This window comes from Camelus bactrianus, chromosome 11, assembly GCF_048773025.1.
Source record: "Camelus bactrianus isolate YW-2024 breed Bactrian camel chromosome 11, ASM4877302v1, whole genome shotgun sequence".
Classification (NCBI taxonomy): domain Eukaryota; kingdom Metazoa; phylum Chordata; class Mammalia; order Artiodactyla; family Camelidae; genus Camelus; species Camelus bactrianus.
In genome coordinates this window covers 38,620,281-38,635,299 of record NC_133549.1, presented here as the reverse complement: position 1 = coordinate 38,635,299, position 15,019 = coordinate 38,620,281, and the positions used below count along the sequence as shown (strand labels likewise).

The 15,019-nt window shown below is 52.9% G+C and overlaps 1 protein-coding gene across 4 annotated transcripts in view; it reads right to left on the bottom strand.

Annotated features, from left to right (window-relative positions):
- Window positions 1-12,686, bottom strand: part of ITPRIP (inositol 1,4,5-trisphosphate receptor interacting protein) — a 31,283-nt gene extending 18,597 nt beyond the window's left edge. Inside the window, exons 1-2 of one of the 4 annotated variants that reach the window (XM_045507356.2) lie at window positions 4,213-5,386; window positions 3,058-3,304 (exon numbers count right to left, since the gene is read on the bottom strand). The gene's annotated coding sequence lies outside the window, so the exon portion shown is untranslated. Of the gene's footprint in view, window positions 1-3,057; window positions 3,508-4,212; window positions 5,387-12,375 lie in introns of those variants that run through there. The other 3 variants (XM_074373673.1, XM_074373675.1, XM_074373674.1) reach the window with 3 other exon arrangements.
- Between the last annotated feature and the right edge of the window lie 2,333 nt (window positions 12,687-15,019).

Genomic DNA, 15,019 nt, shown 5'->3' with positions numbered 1-15,019 from the left:
GGCCTCAGGCCTGGGCAGAGAGGGACAGGCCGGCCGAGAAAGGAAATGAGGAAAGAGGAAGGAAGAGGACTGACACATAATAATTGAGAAAGTGGGTAGAAAGGGTGTGCTTCTGGGCCCCCAGTGTCTTTGCAGGCCCCTGGCATTTCCTTCCACCCCTCCCACTAGACAGGACCTCTGTCCTGTCCTCCAGCCAGCCTCACTTTCCTGGGACCTGTCACCCTTATGCCTCTGGGCTCCCTCCCTCATCTCCTTTCACCTTCCTGGGGGCAGGAGAGGTGGTGGGGGACATGCCTGGAGTGGGGGTGGCTTGGGCAGGGGACAGTTCCCCAGAGTAAACGAGCTCGGCTGCAGGTGCTGGGACCTGGGTGACACAGGCTTTATCTAAGCGGAAAGCTACCACACTGCATGCTCCATACACCTCTTTTTCACTCCCCAAAAGAGAAGCCAGAAATCTGGATTTTATCCAAATCCCCCAGTTTTACAATGTCATCTATTCTTTCAAAAATACTTTAAAAACCATGGGAGCCAAATAAAACACGTCAGCGGGCCACCCAGATCCTGCGGGCCCCTGGTCTGCAGCCCCTCATGTGCCTCCTCTCTCCTGCCCACTGCCACCTCCCCCCGCCCCCACCCCAAGCATTCCTCAAGGCTGCCCTTGGCACCGGGACTCTCCTCAGTCTTCCCCCTCAGCCAGACCACCACCTGCTAGTCCTCGGCACCTAAGGCTCCCTCCAGTACCCCACCGGCTAGACTTTTCTCTCCGAGCCCAGTCCTGACTCTGTTCCGGGGCCTCCCAGTCGGCCCCAGCAGCCACACTCAGAATCATCATCGTCAGCATTTACGAGTGCTGACTAGGTGCCAGGTCCGCGCCAGAGGCTTACATATGCTCCACATGCTTACACATGCCTGCACATGCCTTCCCCACGGCCTCTCCAGGAGCTAGAAGAAAGATCACCTGGCCTAATGGGTGTGGACTAAGCAGAACTCAGACTACAGACTAGAGCCTGTGGTCGCCAGGACCAAGAGCTGGACCCCCTCCGCCCCTCCCTAACCCAGGGGAAACCCAGGGGTCAAGACTGGGCCCTGGTGAGGGTGAGGGAGCAGGACAGAATGAGGGAGAGAGCAGAGCGGAGAGGCCCCACCCTGACACCCAGGGAGGTGGACCCACTGATGGGCCCGTGGGAAAGTGTCCACTGCAAGGGAAGCGGCCTTTCCATTGAGGGGAGCTCAGCTGTCCCCCCATGTGGCCACACTGGCCAGACTCACAGAGGGTGACCAGTCACACTCGCCAAAGCATGAAGTTTTCTCAAGGACACTCTCAGAAAAGGAAAGGGTTTCTGAAAGTCACCAGGATGATGCCAGCCCCATCCTCTGGACCAGGGTCATGCAGCTGGCCAGCCGAGGTGCAGGAAGGACAGTGGCCTGGACTCCACCGACAGGGTGGGAGAGCCCACATCCTTCCTGTTCCTCCAGCACAGCTCACGTGTGTCACTCGGCGGGCAAGGGATGGAAAAGGCAGGGAAGCCATCAATCTCCCAGGAAGGACACGGCGTCCTTCTGTCCAGGCATGCTGCCTGACTTCCCCACAGCAGAGGGCCTGACCCACAGGGTGTCATGGAAAATCATAGCATCTTGGGACAGACAGAGACACAGACAGATACACTTACACTGAGGCCTGGGGTTTCAGAGGCTAAGGGATGATGAGTAGGCCTGTAAGTCACAGAGACAAGGAAAGGCTCCCCTGGCAGCCCTGAGTCGAGGCCCACACCCCCCTTTCTCTCATCCATACTTCCCAAGGAACCTCGAATCCAACAGTCACTGCAGGGGGTCGAATGGCAGCCCTCAAAAAGACAAGCCCTGGTGCCAATACTTGGACCCTATGAATGGGAATTTGGAAGAGGGGTCTTTACCAATATAATTCAGGATCTTAAGATGAAACAGTTCTGGATTACCCTAAATCCAATGACAAGTGTCCTTATAAAGAGACAGAAAAGTGGAGGACCGACAAAGAGGAGAAGGTGATGGAAGACGGAGGCAGAAGCTGGGGTGCTGCTGTCCCAGCCCAGGAAGGCCTGGAGCCACTGGAAGCTGGAAGAGGCAAAAGAGGATTCTTCCTTAGAGCGTGGGCCGTCGAGAGTAGCTTGATTTCAGACTTCTGGCCTCCAGAGAGTTCTCCAGAGAGAACTATGAGAGATTCGATTTCTGTTGTTTTATGCCACCAGGTTTGTGATCTTCTGCTATGGCAGCCCTAGGTCTGAGACCAATGCAGCCTCAAAGCACAATGCACCCTCCTCTCCCTTACCAGCTCTCCCACTGACTTTCCCATTTTTGCTGGGCCTCTCCAGTGTCCCGAGCCATCGCTGATGCAGCCTCTGCTCTGCACCAAAGCCTGGAGACCCCACACTCTTGGGGCTCTCCCTCCTGGCCTGGTGTGGACCTTTGGAATCAGCTCTTCTGAGCTCTCCCTAATTCCCAGCCACCTCAGGTAGCCCTGGCCCTGGAGGGCTCCCTTCCCTACTTCAGGGAGTTCCTGTCCGTAAGACACAGTCTAAGTCTGATGTTCAGAGCCTGGTCCCAGTCAGCCTCGGGGACCCCTTGGTTCCCACTTGCCTGGCCCAGACACTGCAGATTATCTACTGTGCCCTGAAGCCCCTACTCTTCCCCACCATTCCCTGCAACATCCATGCCTCACATCTCTGCTGCCAGAACCCCACCCAACGGTCCTCACAGCCAGCCCAACTCAGAAATCACTTCCATACAGCTTAAATGGTAGAGCACATGCTTAACATACACAAGGTCCTGGGTTCAATTCCTCAAAAAAAATAAATAAAAATAAGAAATCACTTCCAAAAGTCTTCCAATCTCCCCACCCCAACTCCTGAGACAAATCCTTCTTTCTTGAAAGGGCTAGAAGAACAAGGGGAGGGAGACAGCATCTTTATTGAACCCGAGTGCAGGCAGGTGTCTCCTGTAGATGGTGTCTCCACAGAAGTGTCCGTAGCAGGGACCCAACAAAGGCTGGCTCCGCAGGCCTCTATTCTTAGCTCATCTTACCGGTGCAGCAGCCCTGTTTCCCAGGCAGGATCCCAAGGCGCTGAGAGGTTGAGCAGTTGCTCAAGGTCACACAAGTAGAAAGAAAGCAGAGCAGCCAGACCCCTTGCTGGGCCTGTGGCTCTGGACCCCACTGGCTCCTCGGTGTATCCTGTGCTGCCTGAGTTCTGGTCTTACTCCATTGCCTTCTTTGCTGTGAGCTCCTCTAGGGCCCGGGTGGGCCTGTTTGCCATGATATTCTGCAGAGTGCCTGGCAGAGACCAAACACAGGGTTGTCTGCTCACTAAGGATACACGCAACCTTGGGGACCCACCAGCTCACACACTGCACATGGGAGACGCCCACTTTCTAAAGAAAGCCTCTATCAATGCCCTCCATCCTTAGGAAGGATGCACTTCCTATAGCGAGTGTGCACCAAGGGCCTCCCTTGACCCCAATTCCCAGGTCAGATTCCTAAACCTGAAACCACAGGGTGCATTTTAACAACAGAAGCACAGTGCTAACCATTTCCCACAGCGAAGCAGCCCTCGTGACTGTCAGACCTTGGCTTGGCTCCAACTACTGTTTCTCGGAATTTCCCCTCAGCCTGTGGGCCCCGTCTCACCCACAAGAGCGGCTACACGGAGGGAACACAAACCCACCTCTGCGCAGGTGTGCCAGGGCTCCCCAAACTGTCCCCATCTCTCCCTTCACCCGGTGTTTGCTACACGCCAGGCCCCCAAGCAGAGGGGCAAATGCTCAGGACAAGCCCCACTTTTGCCCCGGGGCAGGGAGGGCGGTCTGGAAGAGGGTGCCAGACCCCAGCAGCCACACGGGCTTCCTGTGGAGGGGACTTGAGGGGGTGGGGCAGGAAGCAGAGAGTAAACACAAAGGACAACAAAGGGAAGACAAGGGCCTCCCTCGACATGCCACCGCTCCTTTTCTCAGAGCTGAGCTGGGGATGGATGAGGTTAAATGGCCAGTGCCCAGCAGCCACCTTCCCTGCGATCCCCGGATAGGAACACGGAGAGCTCAGCCCAGGATGACTTCCTGGCCTCTCAGGCTTGGGGGGTGGGCTCCCCGGGCTTTTCTGTGGCCACAGAAAGGCAGATTCTCCACTCTCTCCCTCCCCACCCATTGCCTTACTCCTGTTACCCACGCCTTACTCCTGTTACTCACGTCCTGGCTCAGAGGGATTCTGGCCCCAACACGGTAGACTCCCAGGCGGTGCTCCTACCCTGGTCCCGAGGCTTGGGCGTACCTGACACAATGCCTGGGCCCCAGCTGGGCTGGGAGACAGGGAGAGAGAAGGGGAGGAACGGAAGCACTCTGGGCCTTCTGCACACACACACACACACACACACACACTCAGTCACTAACGCTCTATGCCTGCAAAGATCTAAAGACCCCTTTCATCTTAATAAAGGGGAACAGCAAGAGACACAAAGGCAAGAGGGAGGCCAACCCAGCTGTAAAAAACTTAAGAGCCTGCGGTTGGCCTCTTGGCTGTGCTCTCTGCTGCAGGAACCTGGGCTGAAAACAGAGCCGGCGTCTGCCCATCCTCCCACATCAGGGCTGCATCTGTCACAGCAAAGGTCTCCTCCCACAGGGTTAGCAGTGGGCCTAGACTGTAAGGCCAGGAAGTTAGAAAAATGACCCCCAGAATCATCAGACTCCCTGGGAATTACACAGAACAATGACCTACAACCACATGGTTTTCTAGCTCCAGGGATGGAACGATGATGAGAATGTGTGGATGCCCATGCTCGGTCCTGGCTTCTGCCAGAGGCTGCAGCTGGCACATAGGTATCCCTGAACCAATGGCAGGTACACACGGGTCAGGCTTGGGCGGGTTGCAAGCAGCTACCGATAATACTGCCAAGTTCATCCAGACATCCTCCCGCCCCAAGGCTGCCCAGAAAGAAACATCCCAAAGCTCTTCAGCTCAGAAGAGCTTAACACTTTGCAGAAGCTTAGTAGTGAAGGGTCCAAACTCTGGAATCAGAGACCGGGGTTTGAATCCTGGCTTTCCCACTTGCGTGACAGCAGCACCTACGTCACGGCACTCTCATCACACGGTCGTGCCCTGTAAAAGCCATTGTTACTGGCATGAGATGGGAATGGAGCGGAGCATTCTGGATGAAGTAACCTTCCTAAGCTTTTTTCCCGTGCGGCACCCTATCAGAAAAGCAAAGTGCTAACAGTGGTAAGGGCCTTGGGAAATCTGAGCAAAAACCCTTCCGGACACAGCCCTGGAGACAGATGACAGCCACATTAGGTCTGGCTGGACAGCCTTCATCTAACTGCAGGCTGACTCATCACCAACGTTGACCAAGATGACGACCCAGGAATGAACCCTGATGTAAGTTATCTGACCCCCCAGCTGCCCCTCCCCTTGGCACCCACCTCCTCGCTGGAGATCCCTATAGAAATGGTAGATAAATGGAGGATGACGGGATTTGATGCAAATTATGTAAGAGAAGAAGAAGAGAAGGAACCTTGGTAGAGTGACACAGAGCAATTCTCCCCTTCTGGAGAACACCAGACAAGCCACATGGCCCTGACACCCATGGGAGGGTTGAATAGCAAACAATGTACTGCATTCACTGAGATCTGAGCATTGTGCAAAATGCTTTATGTTGCTGTAATGTCCTCATGATAAACCTCTGAAGGAGGCACTATCCTCATAAAAAAACTGAGGCACAGAGAGGTGAGGCCACTCCGACAACATCACAGAGCTGGGGTTCAAACCCAGGGCTGTCCAACTTTCAAGCCTCCAGTGTTCCCATGGTACCCTGCTGCTCAGTGGCCTGGTACCTGTGAAATATTAGACACGCACTTATGGGCTTTCATTCTCTGTACTGTTTTGGGAAAAGCAGGTGACAATTTAGGTGAAATCTGAGGTCGGGAGTTAGACTTAAGGAATCTATGATGTTCCTTCCACTCAGAGATTCTGGGAGTGTGACCAGGGATATCTGAGATGGCTTTTCAGCTGAAAAGACAGGAAACCTCCTCTGAAGTGGATTAGGAAGAGAGTGGAGGCCCTTCCGACCCTGGGCGGTGCTTTTTTGGGGTGAGGCAGTGGGGAGAAAGAGGCATGGATACATAGGGTGGGTGCATTCTGGGGCAGCACACGAGGGTGGGGCCAGCATCCCCACTCTCTTCCCCTCCAGCCCAGGCATGCTGCCGTCCTGCCTCCTCAGCGACTCTGGAACAAAGTCTCAGCAAACAAAGGACCTTTTCACGAACTTCAGGCGGGTCTCCTGACTGCTACTAAGAAAGCTATTGAAACAGGCTCCCAGGAGAACAGTTTGTTACGAGCACGTGGTTTTGCACCAACAAGCAGGGCCAAAATTATGACTACGCCCTCCCTGTGGTTTGATGCAGGTTGGTAGGAGACCCTCCTGCATCCGCTGCAGCCGGAGGGGGAAACTCCAGGACAGCCTCAATGAGGAGCCCCTCCTCCTGGGCAGAAATTAAGTGTCCCTCTGTGTTATTCATCTGGAAGTGAGTCATTTGAAAATTGTGGGCTTTGATTTTTTTTCTAGGGACTTCCATCTGAGGATCTCAAAGTTCTCTGAATAGCATTTTGTACTGGCTGTTACTGTCCCCATTAAACAGACAGAGAAACTGAGACCTGCCTGTTAATATCACAAAGCAAGTCACAGCAAGAGGGGACCTGAGGTTGGTGGTCTGCTTGGTGTCTTCTCACCTTTGACCCTCAGACTTTGTGGGACTCTGTCCCTTGGCAGGACTCTGTGGACACCCATGGCTGTCCTCTAATACCACTCCCCAAATCTCTGGTATATCTCAGACATCCCTGAATTCCTGTACAAACTACTGAGGAGGAAGGGATTCTACAGGTTTTACTTAGCCCACCCAGAAGTCCATGAGGAATGCCAGATGGGTGAGAGGTGAACTCTGAGACCTTGCTTCTATTTCCAGCTGCTACAGACTCTTGCTGGAGTGGATTCTGGACATGCCGCCTCTGTGTGCATTTGATCACAAAGCTCCCTGAGGCCACAGAAGCCCCAGCACAGTGTCCAGCACATCATAGGCGCAAAATAAGTACATACTCACTCCATTAATGAACAGTAGTTCCCTCTTAAGTCAGCCCCATAGGAAAGACGTGGATATCCGTGTTTCTCACTTTCCTTTGGGGGCATTGGTGAAGAAGGGAAAGCCACTTTTCTCATCTCCCCACCCCTGCTCTGGCCTGCTCTTGCCCTACCCACTTCAGGGATAGATTCAGGCTGTAGAAGGGAGGCCCAGAGTCACGGAGGCCACCAGTAACCACTTAGGAGTCATGCTTTTTGCTCCGAGTTGCAGCTCAGAGAACTAAACCAGATGGCAGCTGTCAGCACAGTGAGTTCCCTCAGGCCAAATCCAAGGCCTGAAGACTCTCCACCAGCTGGCTCACAGCCCAGCCCTCTGACCTGCAGCCCTGCCACCCTCCCCCGAACCCATCCTCCAAGAAACACACCTGTGGATGTTACGCCTCCGCCTCCAGGGGGCCTTCCCTTCAATATGTGTCTTACAGTTGGGTGGTACTCGTTTCTCCCAGTTTAACTTAAGGTGGAGGAGTTGCCTTGGGCAACAGTGATGTCACCTGTGATGTGCTTCCATTCCGCTGATGTCATGGGTTGGGCCACGTGGATGAAGGGGGAACGCGCTTCCTACAGGAAAATGTCACGGGTCCCAAACTGCTCAGGAGGATCTTGTACACCTCCTGGGCTCCACAAATGATCCTCTTCCTTCCCAGAAAACCTGCTCATCCTTCCTTCCCCGCTGGGTGCCTGTTCCGGCCATGCCTCAAACCCCAATTTCCCTCTCGCAGTGTCGGTCGAAAAGATCTGAACGGACAGCTTTGCCCTTGGCTCTGAGTGAACTTATGCAACAGCCCTGATGGTCTCCTTCTCACCACATGGGGGCAGTCTGGGTCCCTGTGGCCTTGCCCTTAGCCCAGGCCTCAGAGGCAGCAGTGGCACTAATGGGGAAGCCAGGGTCCCCATGTGGCAGAGAATGCAGATCCTTGATTGACCTCTACTGTTTTTAAGAGCCCATCTACACCAGGCACTGTGCTGAGTGCATTCCAAGCAGGCCCTATGAGGGGTCATCCTAATTTCGCATATAGCATTTACCCCTGTGGCCTCAACCTACAACCCTGAAATTTTACAGTAATTATTTAACTTATGCAAAAGCAACTCAATGTAGATGGGAGCTAATGCTTATAAAGCCCTGAAAGAAATAAGTAAAACAAAACAAAACAAAATAAAAGAGGACAGGGAGAAACCCTACTGGTAAATACTGCCCTTGAAGCACTGGCCAAGGAGGGACATACAACATACAAGAGTACTGGTCTACCTGGCAGGTCGGTCGGTCTCTGTTTCCCTTTCCCTCTCCCTCTCCCTCTCCCTCTCTCCCCTTCCTTCCTTCCTTCCTTCCTTCCTTCCCTCCCCCCGCTCTCTGTTGGTGAGGGGGCCACAGAAGGGAACAGACCCCATGGTATTGGACCATCACTCCCCTCCTCCTTCCCCTACCCTGATCTGAATCCAGCTTTGCCAAGCACAGGTTGCCTTCTGATCTTGGGTTTCCCACATGGCTTGCCAGGATGCAAGAAGCAGGTATCATCCAGGCTTGATGATGGTCACAAAGTCTCCGTTTTCTCTCAAATTCATACACTAGTAATCTTATTTGTACATCCACTTCTGGGAGCTCTCTCGAGATGACTCAGTAGCCTATGTCCCAACTGTTCTGAAAACTGTGGAGACAGAGTTTCTGAGTGGGCACAGCCAAAGGCCAGCCCCTGGGACAGGTGACATAGTGCAGGTAAACGCCACCCTTCCAGGCAATCTGCTGGGCACCAGCCGACCCTTTCCAGAAGACATGATGACTTTCTCATTGGCTGAGAGGCCTATTTTGTTTAAAAATACTACCTACGGACAGCATGTAGTAAAACACCCTGTTTCAGCTCATGAAGCACTAAAGTGCACAGTGTGGAAAATAAGTGATCATATATATGGAGCTGTGAAATGGAGTTTGGAAAGGCTTCCCGGACGAGCGTGGGGCGGGCGTATGCAGGTGAACAGCACAGGACAGGGATGGGGCTGTGGGGCTGCCAGTGTCAGGACAGCCTGTCCGGATACTTCTTCCGTTGTCCACTCCTGCGGGCGTTCTCTGCCAAGGTCAGAGGCCCTGCATGGCTCTTTTCCTCTGCACCACGCCCTGGTAGCATTTACTCATCACCCTCATGCCAGGCCCTAAACTGGATTTGCCACCTCACATGCCCAGTGATGAAGAAGGAAAGCCATCTGAGGCTTGGGCCAGGCCTCCTATCAGCCACCAGGGCCAGGCCTGCCTCTTTCTTTCTTCTAGTTGCCACGTGAGTTTTCCATCTTCCTCTCTCTGACCTGAGAGCGGGTATGACTTCATTTGACAAAAAAATAAAAGAGCAACCACTCTCCTCTCTTTCCCACAAGGGCCCCCAAACTAACTAGCTTTTGAAGCTTAACCTGCTTCTTGCTCTATGAATGCTCAGTGACTGGGGCTCAGTCTCTAAGTTTCTGAACACTTTACTTCTCTGTGCCTCAGTTTCCTCAACTATGAAATGGGGATACCAATACCTATGTCACTGGGCGACCATGAAATGGGGATACCAATACCTATGTCACTGGGCGACCATGAAGACTGAATGAATTAATACAGGCAAAGTGGTTTTGGGGAAAAAAAAAAAAGCCTGGCAAATGTTAAGCCCTCAGTAATTGCTGGTTATCCATAATTCAACTGCTGTGTATGGTTGTACGGGTGGTGTACTGCTCAAGAACACCGGGCTCGCCTCGGGGGGTGGTGAGGATGAATCCAGCTCACGGGCAGCATGCCCAGCTATGTGCCTTGGCTCTGTCCACCCAGATGAGGCCCCTTTTTCTAAATGGTACCAGGATGCCAACCTCTTACTGAGAGGAAGCGCTTTATTCTAATTCACACAAAGGATGGAACAGGCTAGCAGCAGCCTGGGAAGTTATTATTATCAGCTTTCAGCTCTCATGGCTATGTCCCCCTCCCTGCGCAGCAATACTAGATTAGTCCCAGCCACAAGTAAGGTCCGGCTTCTCAGCTGCCCATTACACCTGGAGCACTAGCCCCTCCCTTAGGATGCTTATCGGGTAAAGCCTTCCCCAGGACCGCCCCCCCCCCACCGGGGTTGCCCTACTACCTCATCCCAATTGAGGGGAGGCTCCACCCGAAACACAGAGCCGCAGAGTCTTGGACTCTGAAGGGATCGTCCCTTTGTAAATGTCAATGGCCATGTGTCTGCTGACAGTGATGGTGGTGCGTTACATACAGAGGAGCCCCCCTGGTCAGCAGGTTCCTCCTTATTCCTGGGTGAGTAGGATCTTTCTCCTGCTTCTTGCACCCAGTGAGTCTCTGAGGCCAGACAGAGCAAGTCTTCTCCTTCTCTCAAGTGACCAAGTTGGAGATTCCTGAAGGCCACAGCCCCGTCCCCCTAGGCTTCTCATCCCTGGGGGAAATACTGCCATTTCATTCCCTTATCCCTCACAAGAAGCACTTTTCAGACCCTCCATGACATTCCCTCCCCTCCTCTGCAGACAAGTGAGAACAGCGCTGTGCACACCAGCCTCCCTCACAGACGTGCACCCTCTCCTTCATACAGAGACCCCCATCTTCCTTCTCTTTATTCACCCTGGAGGGTCCAAGAAGGAAAAAAATACAAAACCAAGTTCCTCCCAGATGATACCTTCTCAGGTGAGCAATTTTGCCAGAAGCCTCTACCAGAAGTTTCTCCCCGTTCTTGCCCTCAGATAAAAAAGTTCACTCACACACCCTTTTCTTTGTTTCCCTTATGGGCGCAGCAGGACGGTGCTGCAGGAGCCCAGGAAGCCTTCTTGGTAAGGTAACAACTTCTGGGACGATGGCATCAGGTTAAAAGTTCAGACCCTTGCCTCCAGAAAGCCAGAGCTTGAAACTGCTGCATCTTTGAAAATTATGGAGCTAGAGGATAGCACTTGAAACCAAAGCCTTTTCCTTGGAGAGTCAGTATAACCACTGTGTGGTTACCCACAAGTGGAAAGTATGAGGGCAGGATGGCCTGGAGCAGCAGAAGCACACAGGGAATTAAAACACAATGAAAGCCACTTAGGCACTTTGGCTGGAAGGAGGACTCAAAAGCACAGCCTATTATGTCATTAATAAAAAGGTGAAGGGCAGCAATTCTACCTGTCGACGTGCCATTTTCAAGGCTAACTTGGACCTGTGAGTGCACCCAGCACAGATTAGCTTCACCTGGCAGCCTTTCCGAGGTCCAACTGGTTTGTAAAAGGGAAGGGCCCTGGGTCAAATCCAAAAGAGGAACCAAAAAACAGAATAAGACTTGGCAACTAATTTAGGTCCAAAAGCCCTGGGCCCAGGATCCCCCAGTGTGGTGCTCTTCTAGCTTTGAAGGGGGGTGAGGAGATGGTTCTCATTCCAGGCTGAGGAGCAAAAGACAAAGTGCGGTCCCTGAGAGGTTCAGTAAAATATTTTCCCTTCCTGGGCGGCAGCATTTTTGTTTTGAAACAGAAGGAGTATTTTTGGATGGGAAGCCCAGCCCTAGGGTTTCTGAATCCCTCTCTACTCGGCAGCCAGGAAGGCAGAAACACTGGGAAGGGGTCGGGGATAGTTTAGGGGTCAGGTGGCAGAGGCTAACTGCAGCCCCAAGAGAAAGTTCCGCACACGTGGGGTCTCCTCTACTAATAGCTCCGAAAGAGGAAGCGGCGGGGGCCTCATCTGGCCCCAGGAACCTAGTAGGTTCATTACGTTAAACCGAGAAAAAAACAGGCTTCACACCTACTCCCTCCTTCCAGAAGGGGAAGGAAGGAGGGTAAAGAGCTGGCAAAGGAGCGGGGCGACCCGACCAGTCTTTCTGCCTTAGCCCTCTGCTCAGACCATCGAAAGTAACGGATCATCAGGGCCGCTGAGACAACAACGTGGTCTCGCTTCCGGCGCCGCGGCTCCAGGCGCCCGGAGGAGGAGCTGCCCGCTGCGCTGGGGCTGCAGCAAAGCGCCGCGGCTGTCCGCGGCCCGGGAGAGGCTGGAGCGGAGAGGCTGGGGTGCAAGTCCCCGCGTGGCGCGAGGAGGGACAGGGAACCGCAGAGGACAGGCTCCCTGCCTTTGCTCTGGCGCCGTAACAGGGTCCCCCAAGTTAGCCCCAATCTGGGGGGCCGAGCGGGCATCCCGCTCCAATCCGCCATCTCGGGTGCAGCTCCCCGACCCCCCTTCACTTTTCCAACACACGAGATGCTCAGGGAGGACGCAGAGCCTCGCGGCTGCGGGCCCGGGACTTACGTTTAGCCTTGGTCCGTGCTCCCGGGTGCGAGAAGGACCGCGCGAGCCCCGGCTGAGCACGCGGGTCCCGGGGGCCCCGAATCAGCTGTCTGGCGGTGATTGCGGCCGAGCGTCCCGCCTGGCAATTAGAGGGACGGGGGCAGCGATACCCCGGCCCGCTCCCGCCTTCTGGCCTCGGTCGGCTGGGCTCTAAAGGGCTTTGGAGTTACTCATTTCCTGGATGTCAAAGAAACTTTTCCTCCTTATAAGAACAAAACACCCGCCTCTACTCGCGTCCGCCGAGGCTCCTTAAGGTGGACCGTGAGACTTAGGGAGGGGCTGCACCCAGCGTCCGCCGCAGAGGTCTTCCCATCGGCCACCCCAGAAACTCCAGCGGGGACAACAGAGCCGGAGGGTGATTGGGCGAGACGGGATTTGGCTACTGGAGTAACCTGGGGCGAATGGACGGGGAGTCAGGGAGGACGCCCTTAAAAGTCGGTCTCGGGGGGCGGGACAGAAGGGGTTAAAGCACTGCACGCCTCCGGAGCGTTTTCCGCGGCGCGTTTTACAAGCGGTGGAATTTCCAGAGGCCAAGTGTTTTGTCCTCTGGAGGAAAATATAAATCGAGACACAACGCCGGCCCATTACTCTTTTGCGGCGTGAATGGATTAAAATAACTCACCAGGTTTTATGATAAATGAATGCATCGTGGCCTTTTCCTGAGTAACCAGACACAAAGGAGAATGATGACTAAATGCTTTTATCTGTAGAGGGCGCTTTAGCGTCCAAAGCCTGTTTAAGGTTGGGATGTTCGTTAGAGCCAGATTTTAGACAGGAGCGAACTGAGGCCAGGAGGGGACAGCAGCACCCTGGTAATTCTTGATGGGTTATGAAATCCGTAACCTATTATCTTTTCTTTGTGACCTGCCCAAATTCCACAGCCACTAGAAGTGGCTGGGAAGGGCTTGAATAAATCGTACCTAAGTGGCTTTGCGGCTTTCAAAACGCCAGTGACAGTGCCTTGGGGGAAATTATGAGAACACACTGTCCGAATGATTATCACCATTGCCACTGATGTTTGGTGTTAGATCACCTTCTTCCTCTCCTCGGCAAGCCAGCGAAATAGCTTTAACACTCGCCTGGAAGACATTAGGCTGAGTCCGAAAGATAAACAGGCAATGAGAACAAGTTCTAAAAATAGAACCCCTGGCCCTTGGCCCAGGTTACTCTTGTTTTCAAGCGTTTGCTGCTGCTCACAGCTCTTTCCTTACACAAGGACAGTTATGACGGAGTTTTGGGGGCTGTTGGGGAGAGTTTGGGAATGGGGAGATCTGGGGAAACATTCTTGAACGGTCTGTGTATTTCCAAAATGTCTGCAAGTTGGATGGTGGGGTGTCACCCACCCAAAGCAGGAGAGGGAAATTCCAGGGAGGTGGGGACTGATAACCACTACGCTTCCATAAAATCCTTAGGGTAAGAATTAAGGGTTATTCATGGTGGAATGCCAAGGTTAACGTCTGAAAGCCTTCTGGTATCGTCATTCAATATGCAAAGCTGTTTCAGCATTTTCTGACCAGCTGTGTATATTTATTTATACAAGCAGCATTTATTAAATTTGCTTTTCTTTTCATTCTTTGTGACCTGATGGTCACCTTTATCTCCCCTCTGTTCTTGGCACTTGGTCCACTGTCCTAACTGGGCATCTAGGCCGTTCCTGAACTGGCCTCTACTTATCTCACCAACTGCGTATCTCATTCCATTTTCCACACCAAACCTCTTGCAGTTCTTGGAACTTGTGCTTCTCAGAATGTGATATGAGGTTTGTTTTTCACTCCCTTGGATGTTCACATGGGCTCTATCTCCTGCCTGCAGCCTTCACCCCACCTCTTCCTTCAACCTGTCACCCCCTGCTAATGCACACACACTTTTTCTGCCTGGCTGATGTGTGCTCAGTCTTAAGGTCTCTGAAGAGTCGATTTCTCCTCTAGGAAGTCTTCTTCAAACCCCCATGCCTGGGTTGCTCATCCTCCCCTCCCATTTAGTTTCCATAGCAACTTGTGCTTATTTAGAAAGTGTTTTTAAAAGACAGGAAAATACAAAGATTAAACTTCTGGGAACATTAGAGGCCAAAAAGTCAGGGAACCTCTGCTTCAAACACAGAAATGCTGGGGGAAAAAAAGAAAAACCATATCAACAATTGGAAGAAAGATGGATCAGTAGGTGTGAGACAGGAAGAAGGAACTCAAAGGCAAATAGTGGTATTTGACATGAACATAAGCACAAATGGCCAAGGACTGGGGCTGGAACCTACTCAAGCTGTATGTTCTACAAAGGCAGAAATCTGGACTTGAGACCCCTGCCTAAAGCTGACACCCTGGGAAGGATATTAATGTCTGGATAACAGAGGAAGAAAGTTTCCCACTCGTCCAGGGCCACAGCAAGGAAGGCTGTGCTTTGTCTGGGGGCCATGGATGAATTAAAAAGTGTCTGCTATAGAAATTGAAACCATTAGGCTTCCTGTGCCATACTTTGGTGTGAGGTCCCAGTTTATACTACCCATGTGGTGAGGTGAATCCTGAACTCAACAAAGAATATAAAGGCTGGTTCCAAAGTGATGAATCCCCTTGGTCCTGTCAGAGCAAATGCAAAACACAGCTGTTTATTC